At 38.4% G+C, this 14388-nt stretch overlaps 1 protein-coding gene across 12 annotated transcripts in view; it reads right to left on the bottom strand.

Annotated features, from left to right (window-relative positions):
• KAT6B (lysine acetyltransferase 6B) overlaps positions 1–14388 on the bottom strand; it is a 204435-nt gene that overhangs the window by 69033 nt on the left and 121014 nt on the right. The window contains exon 1 of one of the 12 annotated variants that reach the window (XM_021943349.2): positions 6235–8024. The exons of the other annotated variants lie outside the window; for them this stretch is intronic. The gene's annotated coding sequence lies outside the window, so the exon portion shown is untranslated. Of the gene's footprint in view, positions 1–6234; positions 8025–14388 lie in introns of those variants that run through there. 12 annotated transcript variants of the gene reach the window in all.

The following is a 14388-nucleotide window of genomic DNA, read 5'->3' as shown; positions in this document are numbered from 1 at the left end:
ATCTAAGAAGTTAAGCAACAGGCGCGTGCCACTACACCCGGCTAATTTTTGTATTTTTAGTAGAGATGGGGTTTCACTATGTTGGCCAGGATGGTCTCAATCTCTTGACCTCATGATCTGCTGTGTAGAGCTGTACTCAAACACAAGTCTGTCTTCACGAAAGCCCATTTCTTACTTCGCTACCTCCCCTCCATTCCTCAGGATAACAAATGTCTAAAATTATCTTTCCATCAGTGGCAATAACTCTTGACTAATGTGTTCGTAATCTATTCCATACAATTTCTCCCATGACCAATGGCATATGGTTTTAAAAACTATTAAAAAGGTAATCACTAAATGCCATGGATTATTTATTAATTACTATAGGCAGAAGGTACCTTTACAATGGAGAAATCTGGTGGACACTTGCTAAACCAGTATGGGACAAAGTGACGTCATGTGCCTTCTAAGTGCCTATCCTGAAGGACTGAGCACCGCCTATATAGTATTATTGCCAGAAACACTTATCCTAAGTCCAATCATAAAGAAACAATCAGGCAAATCCAAATTGGGTGATATTCTCTGTAACAACTTTTCCATACTCTTCAAAAAATGTCAGAGTAAGAGACTGTTTGGGGTGGACACGCTGGGTGTCTTCATCCAGGTGAAAGCGTTAGATTCGTTCTTGTGGTTCCGGAGTACCAAACTTACACCAATATGGGTTATCACAGAGAGCCTTTCCAACAGAGCTGTCTAGCAATGGAATGGATTCTTTTTTTTTTTTTTTTTTTTTTTCTGTTTCATTTACTTAGTTTTTATTTTTTTAATTGTGGTTCAAATGGCATTAAGTTCACAATACTGTGCAACCATTACCACCACCTATCTCCAGAACTCTTTTCAACTTGCAAAACTGAAACTCTGTATCCACTAAACAATAATTTCCCATATTCTCTTCCCGAACCCCAGGAAATCACCATTCTACTTTCTGTCTCTATGCATTTGACTATTCTAGCTACCTCATATAAGTGAAATCATACGGTATTTGTGGAATGGATTATTCCTGAGGCAATAAGAGGCCCCTATAATCAAGTGGCCATGGAGAGACTGGATGGGCCCCATCAGGATGCTGAGGACACAACAGTATACAATTTCACCTCACACAATTTGGGGATCTGGGACTCTTCAAAGATTCCATCCAGATCAAATATTTTAATGGTTCTAGAGTTAATCTCTAAGGTCTTTCCCAGTTCTAATTTTTTATTGATTCTATAATACTTAGAAATTTTAACAGTCTTCAAGACCTTTGATCTCAAAATAAGATAGCCTTTTCTAAGGAAATATTCTTTAAATCTAGGACAATGCATTTCTGAGAAGCTTTATTTTACTTTATGAATACTTCTGTTTCTGCCCAGAAGGAAACTATATATTTGTTAGCCTTAGTCTAAGTAACTGGACAAAAATAAATGAAAATTCCTGCACTAAATCAGAGCCAGGAGTATTTAGACTCATATCCTCCTCCTGACAATGACACAAAAAGGGGTTTTGTAAGCCATTTCCATGGTATCTGTTCACAATGATCAGGGATATATAGCCCTCTCTCTCCATAATCCCCCATAGATCCATACTTCTTAAGTCATCTACATCTTTCATGAGACTGCTGAAAAAAATACACCATTTTAGTAATCCCAAGTGTTAAAAACAAAACAGTTCAGCATTTTTCATTCATACGTTCATACTTGCACCATAGAAAGACCCAGATTTAAACCCTGCTCTCTAAGCCTCAGGTTTCCTCATCTGTAAAAGTGCACAATAGTGTCTGTGTTGTCTGGCTCTCGGGTTGTTAAAGTTCAAATGTGAGTGAGTGTGGAAAGTATTTTGTAAACTACAAAGTTCTACTCAAATATTGTGAGTATTGCAAAATTTTATTTGGCTATAAAAACAGAAAGAGCAAACAAACAACTTCAAGTCCTTAATAAACATCAGAACAAATGAATTATTCTGGAGTTTAGAATTACTCTATAAAAGACTTTCATTTTCTGAGCCCCCATGATGAATATTAATCTTAGAGGATTTTTTTAAAGAATGAATTAATCAGGGAGTACAGGAACAGAGTAGAAAATGCCTCCACTGAGAGCCAAAAGGCCTGCAACTATTTAATAAAAGGAAAACTCAAACTAAATGAAAAGAAAAAGATATCAGAGAAAGAAAAGCATAAACAAATATAAAATATTAAATGAATAATACCACAAAAGCAAACAAAGATGAATACTGGCTGGGCACAGTGGCTTACGCTTGTAATCCTCACACTTCGGGAGGCCGAGGTGGGCAGATCACCTGAGGTCAGGACGTTCGAGACCAGCCTGGCCAACATGGTGGAACTTTGGCTCTACTAAAAATACAAAAAAAAAAAAAAAAAAAAAGTTAGCCAGGCATGGTGCTGGGTGTCTGTAATCCCAGCTACTCAGGAGGCTGAGGCAGAAGAATCGCTTGAACCCGGAAGGAGGAGGTCGCAGTGAGCCGAGACCGCACCATTATACTCCAGCCTGGGCAACAAGAATGGAACTCCATCTTAAAAAAAAAAAAAAAGACTTTTCTATATCTCTTTAGTTTGTACTCCTTTGTTATACTGTACTGAAATGTGAAGTTTAGGTAATGCTTTACTGTTTAAATCACAATGCTTTTCTCAAGTCCCATATATGAATGCTATGCCACAGGCCACCTGTCTAACGTCACCTAACTAGTGAGATGGAGGAACTCCAGCCTGCTGACACCAAGCCCTTCACTCTCTGGCTTTCCCCATGGTTTGTCCCTCCTTTCACTTGGAGCTTGATATACCTCAGCAGAAAGGCTGTCCCTGACCATCCTCTCTGAAACTGTACTCCACTGGCACCACTCTAGAATCTCTATACCCTTTTTTTTTTTTTTTTTAAAATAAGGAGACACCACTCGCTTTGTCACCCAGGATGGAAAGCAGGGGCATGATCAAAGCTCACTGCAGCCTTGATCTCCTGGGGCTCAAGTGATCCTCCTGCCTCAGCCTCCCAAGTAGCTGGGACTATAGTGGCGCGCTACCATGCCCAGCTAATTTTTTAACTTTTTATAGAGATGGTGGTCTCGCAACATTTCCCAGGCTGTCTCGAACTCCTAAGCTCAAGCAATCCACCCACCTCGGCCTCCCAAAGTGCTGGGATTACAGGTGTGAGCCACTGTGCTCGGCTCCACACGTTGGCTTTATTTTTCTTCACTGCACTCATCATTAACTGAAATATTGCATCTCATTTATTTGTCCGTTTCCCTTACTAAACCATAAGTTCCATCATGATGGCAGACACTGTTCATTTCTGTAGCCCCAGCTTCAAAGTATATCTAGGGAATAAATGAATAAACAAATGAACAAACTGCTCTGAAGTTGGGAACTGGTTTCTCCAATTCACAGGTCCCAAAATATTGTCAACTGTCTTTTATTTTCATATATATCCTCAATGACCACAAACATTACATGTCAAGAAACCATCAATGGCAAGGTGGGTTCCACCACTGTTTAATCTGAAGCCTTTTTTTACTCTGACACACATAATAAATGACATTTGTGTTTGCTGTATATTTCCCTGGCCATAAACTGACAAGACGGGACCAAAATTTAAAAATCAGTTAGGAGGAAAATTATCTGCCCAGTATTAACTATTAGGGTTTGCTCAGTAATAGTCACTATAGGCTGTAATAGTCACTATATAAGATAGATTATGTAGTCAGTAATAGTCACTATATAAGATAGATTTGGGGCATGACCAGTTGCCAGCACCTAGTTGTAGTGGCACTCCCCATCCCCAGTCCCACCATTTCTTTCCATCTCTAGAAAGAATATAAGGTTATTAAAAAAAAAAAAAGAAAAGAAAGAAAGAAAGAAAAAAAAAAGAGTCGCTGGTTGTGGTGGCTCACGCCTATAATCCCAGCACTTTGGGAGTCCAAGGCAGGTAGATCACTTGGGGCCAGGAGTTCTAGACCAGCCTCAACATGGTGAAACCCTGTCTCTACTAAAAAAAATACAAAAATTAGCTGGGCATGGTAGTGCGCACCTGTAGTCCCAGCTACTCTGGAGGCTGAGGCAATAGAATCACTTGAACCCAGGAAGGGGAGGTTGCAGCAAGCCAGGATCATGCCACTGCACTCCAGCCTGGGCAATAGAGCAAGATTCTGTCTCAAAAGAAACAAAAATTAAAAATTTTTAAAAAAAAGAAAAAAGAAAAAGAAGGAAGCCAAGTAAAATGAATACTGCAATGGTAACAAAATTGTAACAAGACTACGTATCTGTTTAGTCTTTTTAAATTTAATTTTCATTTCAATCTATATTTATTTTGAGACAAGCTTATGAGACTGGCTAATTTTTTTTATTTTTGGTAGAGATGAAGTTTTACCATGTTGCCCAAGCTGGTTTCGAACGCCTGGGCTCAAGTGATCCACCTGCCTCAGCTGGTGTTGGAATTACAGGAATGAGCCGCCATGTCTGGCCTGTTATAGTCTATTTTTAAAAGAAAAAATATTTTACAAATGTTGGTGCCTTATTACTGGTAATGAATTATTGTCCACAAACTTCACAACTGATGGCACTGCAACAAAGGTTGAAAACTGCTTCCTGTTGTTACTAAGGTTTTTTTGTTTGCTACTTCAGAACTCTATTTGACACTTACCTAATAAAGAACTAGACTTTATTTCTTGCCACTTAACCCACTTACGCAACTGATGTCTGTTGGAACAGATCAAGCCCGCTCCTAATTAGGATAGAGATCACGCACACTCAGGATTTTCCTTCACAGCAATCTGCTTCAGATATGGTCTTCAGAAACTCACTAACTCCAAAAGTAGGGATTTCCTGTGATGATCTAAATCATCCTATTTTTTTCCAGAGCGTTATTTTGTTCCCATCTGCATCTGCAGTAACAGTAACTATGGTCAGGACAGCCATTCCTCCACAGGGAGGTTCATGCCCAGCACTCCCTCAGAGCAGCCCTGGGTCTACTTCACATCCTTTGGGGTACAATAGAACTCTGTTTACGACAGGTCTATCACCCTTTTCTCTACACTCCTGCCCCCTTTTGTTTTATTCCAAGGCTATTCTTGCAATTTCATCATGAATTGGACATAAGTAGACACCAAACAATTTTTTTCCAAAAGATAATTGGAGATATACTTACTATAAGACTTTACACAGGCAACACTGTCATCATAATTTTACTCTCCCTATATAGATTTTTATTGTATCACCTCCCCTGCTCATTATACTTCTCTGTGGGTAATTGGTTCTGTGAGGGAGTACTATATCATCCCCACTGGCTCTGTGGATTGAGTATCTGTATTACTCTGGGCAAAAGGATTTATTATTGTTAATGTATGGAGATCTTGAATGTGACTGCTGTATTTTTACCTCCTTGTCACACGATGAGGGTGCTCCATATTTTAAGTGACAGAAAGGAAGTAGGAAAATCTAATAAAATAAAAATATTCAAAAGCATCCCTACATATATCCCTAAAATACATCACTTCTTTTTTCATTTAAAGAAATCATTTAGAAACAAAAAAAGATATCAAATGACCACACAGTGGGAAAGTCCCATGATCAAAGGCTGACTCAGAAGTATAAAATAATAAAGCTTAGCCACAACAGAGTAAGAAAAGAGAAGGAAAGATTTTCTAAGAACATCAGCCACAACAGTTTTGAATTGTGTGGAGTTAATTGAAATGCTCACACTGTATCCTGTAGTCTAGAACTTGTTCTAATTAGGCAGGTGTGCCATTTATAAGAGTGCTGATTACGGAAAGTGATTCCATTGGAAGGAAGCAAATTAATCCTGCACACTGCATTTAACAATAGCATCTCATTTGTGTGGTGTGTGTTTTCTGGTTTTTCGAGGTTTTTTTTTTTTTTCTTTTTCCTGGTAGATGAAGCCCACAAATTTGTTTGGGGGTGGGCGGGGAGGGGGAGAACATTCATGAAACAATTGCTTGCCCCAGGGCCTTCAGTGTCTTATCTGGACAGGGACTTTCTCTCCTCCACTTCTGCCATTAGAAACGGCAGATATTGCATTTATCTTCTTAAGAGGGACCAAAGTCTGATTCAACACAGCTGGAAATTCAACACATGGTTACAGGAAGTCTGTTTAGGATTTACAAACTATTCTCTTTGGCAAGTATATCATGATATTAGCAATATAAACCCTACTCTGGATTTAGAAAAATGGAATTTTAAAATCAACTTACATTCAAGTTTCACAAATCTTTAGTCGTTCCTTTTTAAAAAGAAAATTAACAAAGTGCCTCTCTAGTGATTCCCAACTTCAGTGCTGCAGGAAACTCGACTGGAGCAGGGCCAAACTTCAAGACTATAATTTATTTAGGGATACAAAAATTGACAGGGATGTAAATAGAAATTCTGTCTTAAAGACAGCAAGAAAAACAGAATAGGAAAACTTGGGCACTAGATTCTGAAAACAATGCAAGAACTGCCGTTGGTAGAAATTCTATATTGTAATTCATCTCTATGACTTGGGAATGTTTTCCAAGTGAGGCTAGAAGCATAATAGTAATGCACAGATTAAAGGATAGGCATCAAAACAATTTACAAGAAACACAAGCAACAGCTGATACTCAGTAGAGCTGCGTATCAGCTAGAGGTAGCTAGGAGCTTCTGCAGTTGCCCCAAGGCATTCATTTTAATTTAGATATCGTGCTACAAAACTCTGCCTAGGCACACTGTGAACTGAATGTAGACATTCTTACTATCAATCCTGCCAAGAGAAACCTGCTCTAACTGCTCAGGAGACACAGGCAACTCAATTGAATGTAATTAGATCCAAACAGGAAAGTAGAATGAGGAGATGGGACATAGGTAAGTGGTTATTAACAAGCTAGAAAAGTCACACACTAGTCGCTTTCTCAATAATATTATCACCACCACCTCTGACAATTCCCTGCACTCACAGAGATTTACATGGCAGTTGAGATGTTATGTGCTATTCAATAAGTTACTAATATTTACTCAGCAACCAAAGTATGCCAAGCAGAATATAATTGGTACTCCAAGTGCTTGTCCTCACAGAACCAATAAAAGTAGTGTAATTCCATTACTACACTTAATTCTCAATTGCCCTCTGGGCACACAAACCATCTGGTGTGCAGAATTTCCATGCTCCTGACTTCTTTTGTTTTCCTTGCTTGCAGACTACCTCTGACCCTTTCAATTGCAGTATTCATAAGCAGTAGGAAAAGAGGATTATGTGGATAATTACTACCTGAAGGTCAAGAGCTCTGACCTTGTTTTTTGGAGTTAATTCTGTGCAGAAGAAGACTCATCCTTAGACCCCCTTTGTGGTAGAGTTTCTAAGTCTCCTTATGCTTTAGGCCAGGCACCACCCTGGGCACTTACATGAGCATTATCTCAGACAGACTCTGCTCCCTGGCACCACAGCTTCACTGTAAGGTGTGTGGGAACTGCACAAAACCAAAGCCCCTCCCCGCATACTAATACAAGCTGCAGCAAGGCCAGGAGAAGAAATGCCAGGCGTGATAGGCTTTCCTCCGAGGGCGAAGATTTTAAACTTAATTTCCTGGAACTTTACAAGTCTACAGAAGCCTACTAAGGGTAAACAGTAGAAAGAAGGAAGAAAAAGCCCATTATTTTGGTGAAATTGGTAAATTTTTGCATATCTTAAATAGCTTAGTACATGGTGAGCTCATGGAAGGAGATCCTTGTTTGGTTTATCTTAATTACTACATATAATAAAGAACTATACACACAGTAGATGTTTGATAAATATCTGTTGAATATAAGAATGTAACATTTCTCATACTTGGTACTTTCTTATCACTTTCTAAATTACACTGTTCAGCATATAAATGGTAAATAAATAATAATAGAACAGCACATGGTTATGGGGGGAAATACACACTTTAAATGTTTGTGCATTTAGAACCTTCATATCTTCCCATTTACAGTTGTTTATTTTTTTTTTTTTTGAGACGGAGTCTCGCTCTGGCGCCCAGACTGGAGTGCGGTGGCTAGATCTCGGCTCACTGCAAGCTCTGCCTCCCAGGTTCACACCATTCTCCTGCCTCAGCCTCCCGAGTAGCTGGAACTATAGGCGCCTGCCACCTCGCCTGGCTAGTTTTTTTGTATTTTTTAGTAGGTACGGGGTTTCACCGTGTTAGCCAGGATGGTCTCGATCTCCTGACCTCGTGATCCGCCCGTCTCGGCCTCCCAAAGTGCTGGGATTACAGGTGTGAGCCACCCCGCCTGGCCTGTTGTTTTTTTTTTGTTTGATTGGTTTTGTTTTTTCAGCCAGGAGCGGTGGCTCATGCCTGTAACTCCAGCACTTTTTTGGGAGGCAGATCACTTGATGTCAGGAGTTTGAGACCAGCCTGGCCAACACGGCAAAACCCCATCTCTATTAAAAATACAAAAATTAGCCAGGCGTGGTAGCACACGGCTGTAATCCCAGCTACTAGGGAGGCTGAGGCAGAAATGTTTGAACCCAGGAGGTGGAGGTTGCAGTGAGCCAAGATCATGCCACTGCACTCCAGCCTGGGCAACACAGCAATACTCGTCTCAAAAAAAAAAAAAATAACCCAAATATAACAAACAAAAAGGGTTTTTTTTCAGTTGTGGCAAAATATAAACAACATAAAATTTACCATTTTAACCATCTTTAAGCATACAGTTAAGTGGCACTGACTACATTCCCATTGTTATACAACCAAGTTGAGGAATATTTTACATGCAATGAAATGTACAGTTTGATGAGCTTTGAATAAATGCCTACACTGGTAACCCACACCCCTATCAAAATACAGACCACTCCATAACCCAGAAAGTTCTCTCCTGCTACTTCCCAGTCCATACCTTTCCACTTCCCTTCCTAAGCATTCACAAATCGGATTTCTATCACCACGATGATTAAGTCTGTTCTAAAACTTCATTTAAATGGACTCAGACACTATGATTTTTTTGTGTAGGGCTTCTTCCACTCTCCAAAATATTTTTGACATTCACATGTATTGTTGTATCCATCAGCAATTCATTAATTTTTATCACTGAGTAGTATTTTATTGTAAATATATAAAATTTTATTTGTTCTCTCTATAATTGATTAGCATTTGTCCTAAGTTTAGGGCTAAAATTTTAAAAATAGCTATGAACATTCTTTATTTTTTAGAATATGTGCTTTCATTTCTCTTGATTAAATACCTAGGAGTGGAACACCTGGGTCATTAGATGTGGCTATATGTTTAACTTTATTAGAAACCCCTAACTAGACTGATTAAGAAAAAGAAAATGCAAATTACCAATATCAGGAAGTAAGGTAGAGATATAACTACAGACCATTAAGACATTAAAATAATAGGAAATATTATTAACAACTTTATGCCAATAAATTAGACAACAGAGAAGAGAAATGGACTTCACTGATAGACAAACTTAACAAAATCAACCCAAGAAGAAACAGAAAATCTGAATAATCCTAAATCTACTACAGAAAATGATTCATTATTTAAAACCTCCCTAGAAGAACCCCAGTCCCGGATGACTTTACTGGTGAATTATTTCAAATATTTAAGAACACAATGCCAATTTTACATGATCTATTTCAGAAAACAGAGGAGGAGGAAATATTTCTCAATTGATTTTATGAAGCCAGCATAATTCTGATACCAAAATCAGATGAAGATATTATAAGAACAGAAAATTGAAAGTGCAATCAATATCCCTCATGAACATAATCCCCATTATAAAAAGTTTTACTTTAAAAAACAAATCACCTTTACTTAGGTATAATTACATTGAGGTGCAATTTACTTGCAACAAAACGCAACCTTTTAAAGTTTGGGCAGGCTGGTGGGCACAGTGGCTCACACCTGTAATCCCAGCACTCTGGGAGGCCGAGACGGGCAGATCACTTGAGCTCAGGAGTTGCAGACCAGCCTGATCAACATGGTGAAACCCTGTCTCTATTAAAAATACAAAAATTAGCTGAGTGTGGTGGCTGTAATCCCAGCTACTCAGAAGGCTGAGGCAGAAGAATCTCTTGAACCCAGGAGGTGGAGGTTGCAGTAAACCAAGATGCACCACTGCACTCCAGCCTGGATGACAGAGAGAGACTCCATCTCAAAAAAAAAACAAAAGAAAAAAAGAGTTTGGGCAAATGATACATCCATGTAATAATCCTAACAATTAAGACATAAATCCCTCTCTTCACCCCAAAATGTTCTCCTGCATTCTCATCCCTTTTCAGACCCAGGCCATCACTCATCTGCTGTCATGACAGATTAGTTTTGCCTGTTACAAAATTTCATATATGAAATCATACAATCTGTACTCTTTTATGACTTAACCTTACACTTGACATGTTTTTGAGATTCATCCATGTTGTTGTTGCATGTGTGAGTAGTTTATTCCGTTTAATGCTACTTAGTGTCTCATTTTATCAATACACCTAAATTTGTTTATCCATTTACCTGCTGATAGACATCTGAGTTCTTTACAGTTTGGGGCTCTATGAATAAAGTTCATATGAACATTCATGCAAAAGTCTTTTTTGTGTACATGTTTTCATTTCTCTTGGGTAAATATCTAGGAGTGGAACTGCTAGGCATATGGTTAAGTGTGCGTTTATTTTATAAGAAACAGGCGAAGTGTTTTCCAAGGTGCTTGTGCCATTTTACACTTCCGGTTGCACTTGGTATTGTCAGTCTTTTTAATTTTGGCCGTTCGAGAGAGTGTATGGAAGTATCTCATTGTGATTTTAATTTGCATATCCTTGATGACTAATGATGTTGTTCATGTTTTCATGTGCTTAATGGCCATTCATACATCTTCTTTTGTACAGTTTCTGTTAGAATCTTCTGCCCATTACAATGGTCACTGCAATATATTGTCAGACCCTCTTTCAGTGAAAAACCTATTGTCCCAGCTACTGAGAATGCTCTGGGAAAGTACTCAGCTATCACTCCCTCCAGAGATTGCCTCAGCTGCAGAGAATCACATTGGCCAAGACATATCCTTCCTAGCATGGGTCATATCCAGTGATACAGGCCCACATTACTGAGTGATGCAGAAATAAAAAGGCACCATCAGGGCCCAACTCAGAGTAATTCCGAAGGTCCAATTCAGCTTCAGAGCAAGCTGTGAATTCATCCAAGGCTGTTCCTGGGCCGCATCACTGCTCAACATCTCCCTCCACCCAGTGCTGCTTTGTTGCCCTCCTCCTCAAAAGCCTTAATACCAAGGGCATCCCTTACTAAATATCCCACACCTGAGCTTTATCTGTAGATGCTTCCTGAGGAACACAACCTGTAACACCCATTGTTTAATTGGGTTGTCTTATTAAGTTGTAAGAGTTCCTTACATATATTGGATACAGGTCCTTTGTATGTATGTATATAATACATAAGATGTAAGTGTTGTGAATATTTTCTCCCAGTTTGTGGCTTCCCTTTCCATTTTCCTGCCAGTTTCTTTTGAAAAACTTCAGTTTCTAATTTTGATAAAGTGCCATTTATCGATTTTTCTACTTTTTGTGTTCAATCTAAGAAATTTTTACCTATCCCAAAGTTGCAATGGTTTTATCCTATATTTTCTTCTAGTTTTATAGTTTTAATTTTTATATGTCTATACACCATTTTTAGTATATTTTTGTGTACGAGGTGAGATAAAGGTCAACATTTATTTTTTTCCCCATATGTATAACCAGTTATTCCAGGACCATTTGTTGAGATTTTCTTCTTCCCACTGAATTAGCCTTTCAACTTTGTTGTTCTTTTTCAAAAACTTTTTAAACTATTTCAAATCCTTTGTCACAAATTTATTCATCAGTGTCCCAATTTTTAGGGAAAAGCTTGTTGGGATCTTTACTGGGCTTGTTTTGACTCTATAAATCAGTTTGGGAAGTACTAACATCGTAACATTATTCAGTCTTCTATGAACATGGGACATTTCTCCATTTATTTAGGGCTACCTTAATTTCTTTCAATAATGCTTTATAGTTTTGGGGGTACAACGACTTTGCCTATATTTTGTCTAATTTTATCCCTATATATTTTCATATTATTTGATGCTATTGTAAATGTTATTTCAGGTTCTGAATCTTCATTGCTACCATACAGAAATGCAACTTTAAAAAAAATACTCATTTTGTATCATAGGACCCTGCTAAATCCTCTCTAGTTTGAGCAGCTTTCTTAAAGACTCCTTAGGATTTTTGATACAGATGACCATACGGTCTAAAACTAGAGACACTATTAGTTCTTCCTCTCAATCTGCATACCGTAAGAGATAGTACTAGTACTATCATTAATAATACTGTAAGAGACATTATTATTCTTCCTCCCAAACTTTCATTTCTTTTTCATACCTTGTTGCACTAGAAACTCCAGTACAATGCTGAATAGAAATGATGAAAGGGGGATATTCTTGTCTTATTTCTGACCTTAGGAAGAAAGTATTTAGTCTTTCACTGTTAATAATGACATTAGCTATAGCTTTTTTTTTTTTTTTTTTTTTTTTTGGTGACAGAGTTTCGCTCTTGTTGCCCAGGCTGGAGTACAATGGCGTGATCTCCGCTCACTGCAACCTCCGCCTCCCGGGTTCAAGCGATTCTCTCGATTCAGCCTCCCAAGTAGCTGGGATTATAGGCTTGTGCCACCATGCCTGGCTAATTTTGTATTTTCAGTAGCGATGGGGTTTCTCCACGTTGGTCAGGCTGGTCTCGAACTCCCCACCTCAGGTGATCCGCTCACCTAGGCCTCCCAAAGTGCTGGGATTACAAGCATAAGCCACCATGCCCAGCCAGCTATGGCTTTTTATAAATGTCTTTTATCAGGTTGACAAAAGTTTCTGCTATCCCTAGTTTGCTAAGAGTTTATATCATCAATGGATTTTTAGCTCTGTTGATTGTTTTTCCTTATCTTAATAAGATGATCATATATTTGCTTCATGTCACAATATGAAATCAACTGTATTTCTGGATAAACCCTTTTCTAGGTAAAACTCAAAATGTATTATCCTTTTTATGTATTTCTGAATTAATTTGCTAATTTAAAAGAAATCTGTGTTTATGTTCATGAGGAATGTTCCATAGTTTCCTTTTCTTGCAATGTCTTTGGTTAGTTTTTATTTTATTTTTTGAGACAGAATCTTACTCTGTTGCCCAGGCCAGACTGCACTGGCGCGGTCTCAGCTCACCGCAACCTCCGCCTCCCAGGTTCAAGTGATTCTCCTGCCTCAGCCTCCTGAGTAGCTGGGATTACAGGCACCTGCCACCATGCCCGGCTAATTTTTATATTTTTAGTAGAGATGGGATTTCGCCATGTTGGCCAGGCTGGTCTCGAATTCCTGACCTCAAGAGATCTGCCCGCCTCCCAAAGTGCTGGGATTACAGGTGTGAGCCATAGCACCCGGTCAGTTTTTGGCTAGTTTTAGTACGAGAGTAAAGCCAGTCTCATAAAATGAAAAGGGATGTGTTCCCTCCTCTTCTATTTTCCTAAAGAATTTAACATTTGTATTGTTAAACGTTTGATAGATTTCATCACTATTATGTTGTCAGTTGTCTGAGTCTGGAGTTTTCTTTGTAGCTAAGTTTTAAATTATGAACCAAATTTCTTTGTTGGCTATAGAACTATTCAGATTGTGCATGTGTGCATGCATGCATATGTGTGTGTGTGTGTGTGTGTGTGTGTGTGTATATGTGTTAGTGGTAATTTGGGCATTCCAGAAATTTTTATTTCATCTCAGTTACCCAATTTTTTTAGCATAAACTTGCTCATAATATTCCCTTATTATCCTTATTATGTCTTCAATGCTATCTCCTCTCCCATTCCTGTTATTGATAATTTGTGTCTTTTTCTTTTTTATTAGTCTAGCTACAGATTTCTAAATTTTATTGATGTTTCAAAGGACCAACTTTTGATTTCTCCTATTTACTTGTAAATGTTATTGGCAGAAAATGTTGGTTCTAACATAGACATCTTATTTGGTATCATCTCTATCATTACCATTATTCTTCTAATTCAATAGAGAGAATCATGTGACTATTCAGAGCAACATTCCCTTTTACTTGGATGTAGAGGATCTGCTCATTCAGCCCTGGTGATGTGCCACGTGTACACCACTCCTGGGATCTGGGGGTGTGGGTGCAGAGATAACAGCTGGCATTTTAGTAGAAGAAAATTCCTACCAAGAATTGCTCTCCAGACAGTGGTTTTTAAACAGGTGTGAAGAATCTTAACCTGATTCTGATGAATTACCCATGGATCTTCTAAAAAAAATGTACATGCCTAAGTCTCACCCACAGACTTTGACTCAATAGGTCTGGGATTAACTTAGGAATCTTAATTTGTAACCAATCTTCAAGAATTCTGATG

The sequence above is a fragment of the Papio anubis genome, chromosome 11 (assembly GCF_008728515.1).
Source record: "Papio anubis isolate 15944 chromosome 11, Panubis1.0, whole genome shotgun sequence".
NCBI classification, from domain to species: domain Eukaryota; kingdom Metazoa; phylum Chordata; class Mammalia; order Primates; family Cercopithecidae; genus Papio; species Papio anubis.
The sequence above is the reverse complement of the archived record's forward strand: the minus strand, read 5'-3'. Positions and strand labels throughout refer to the sequence as shown.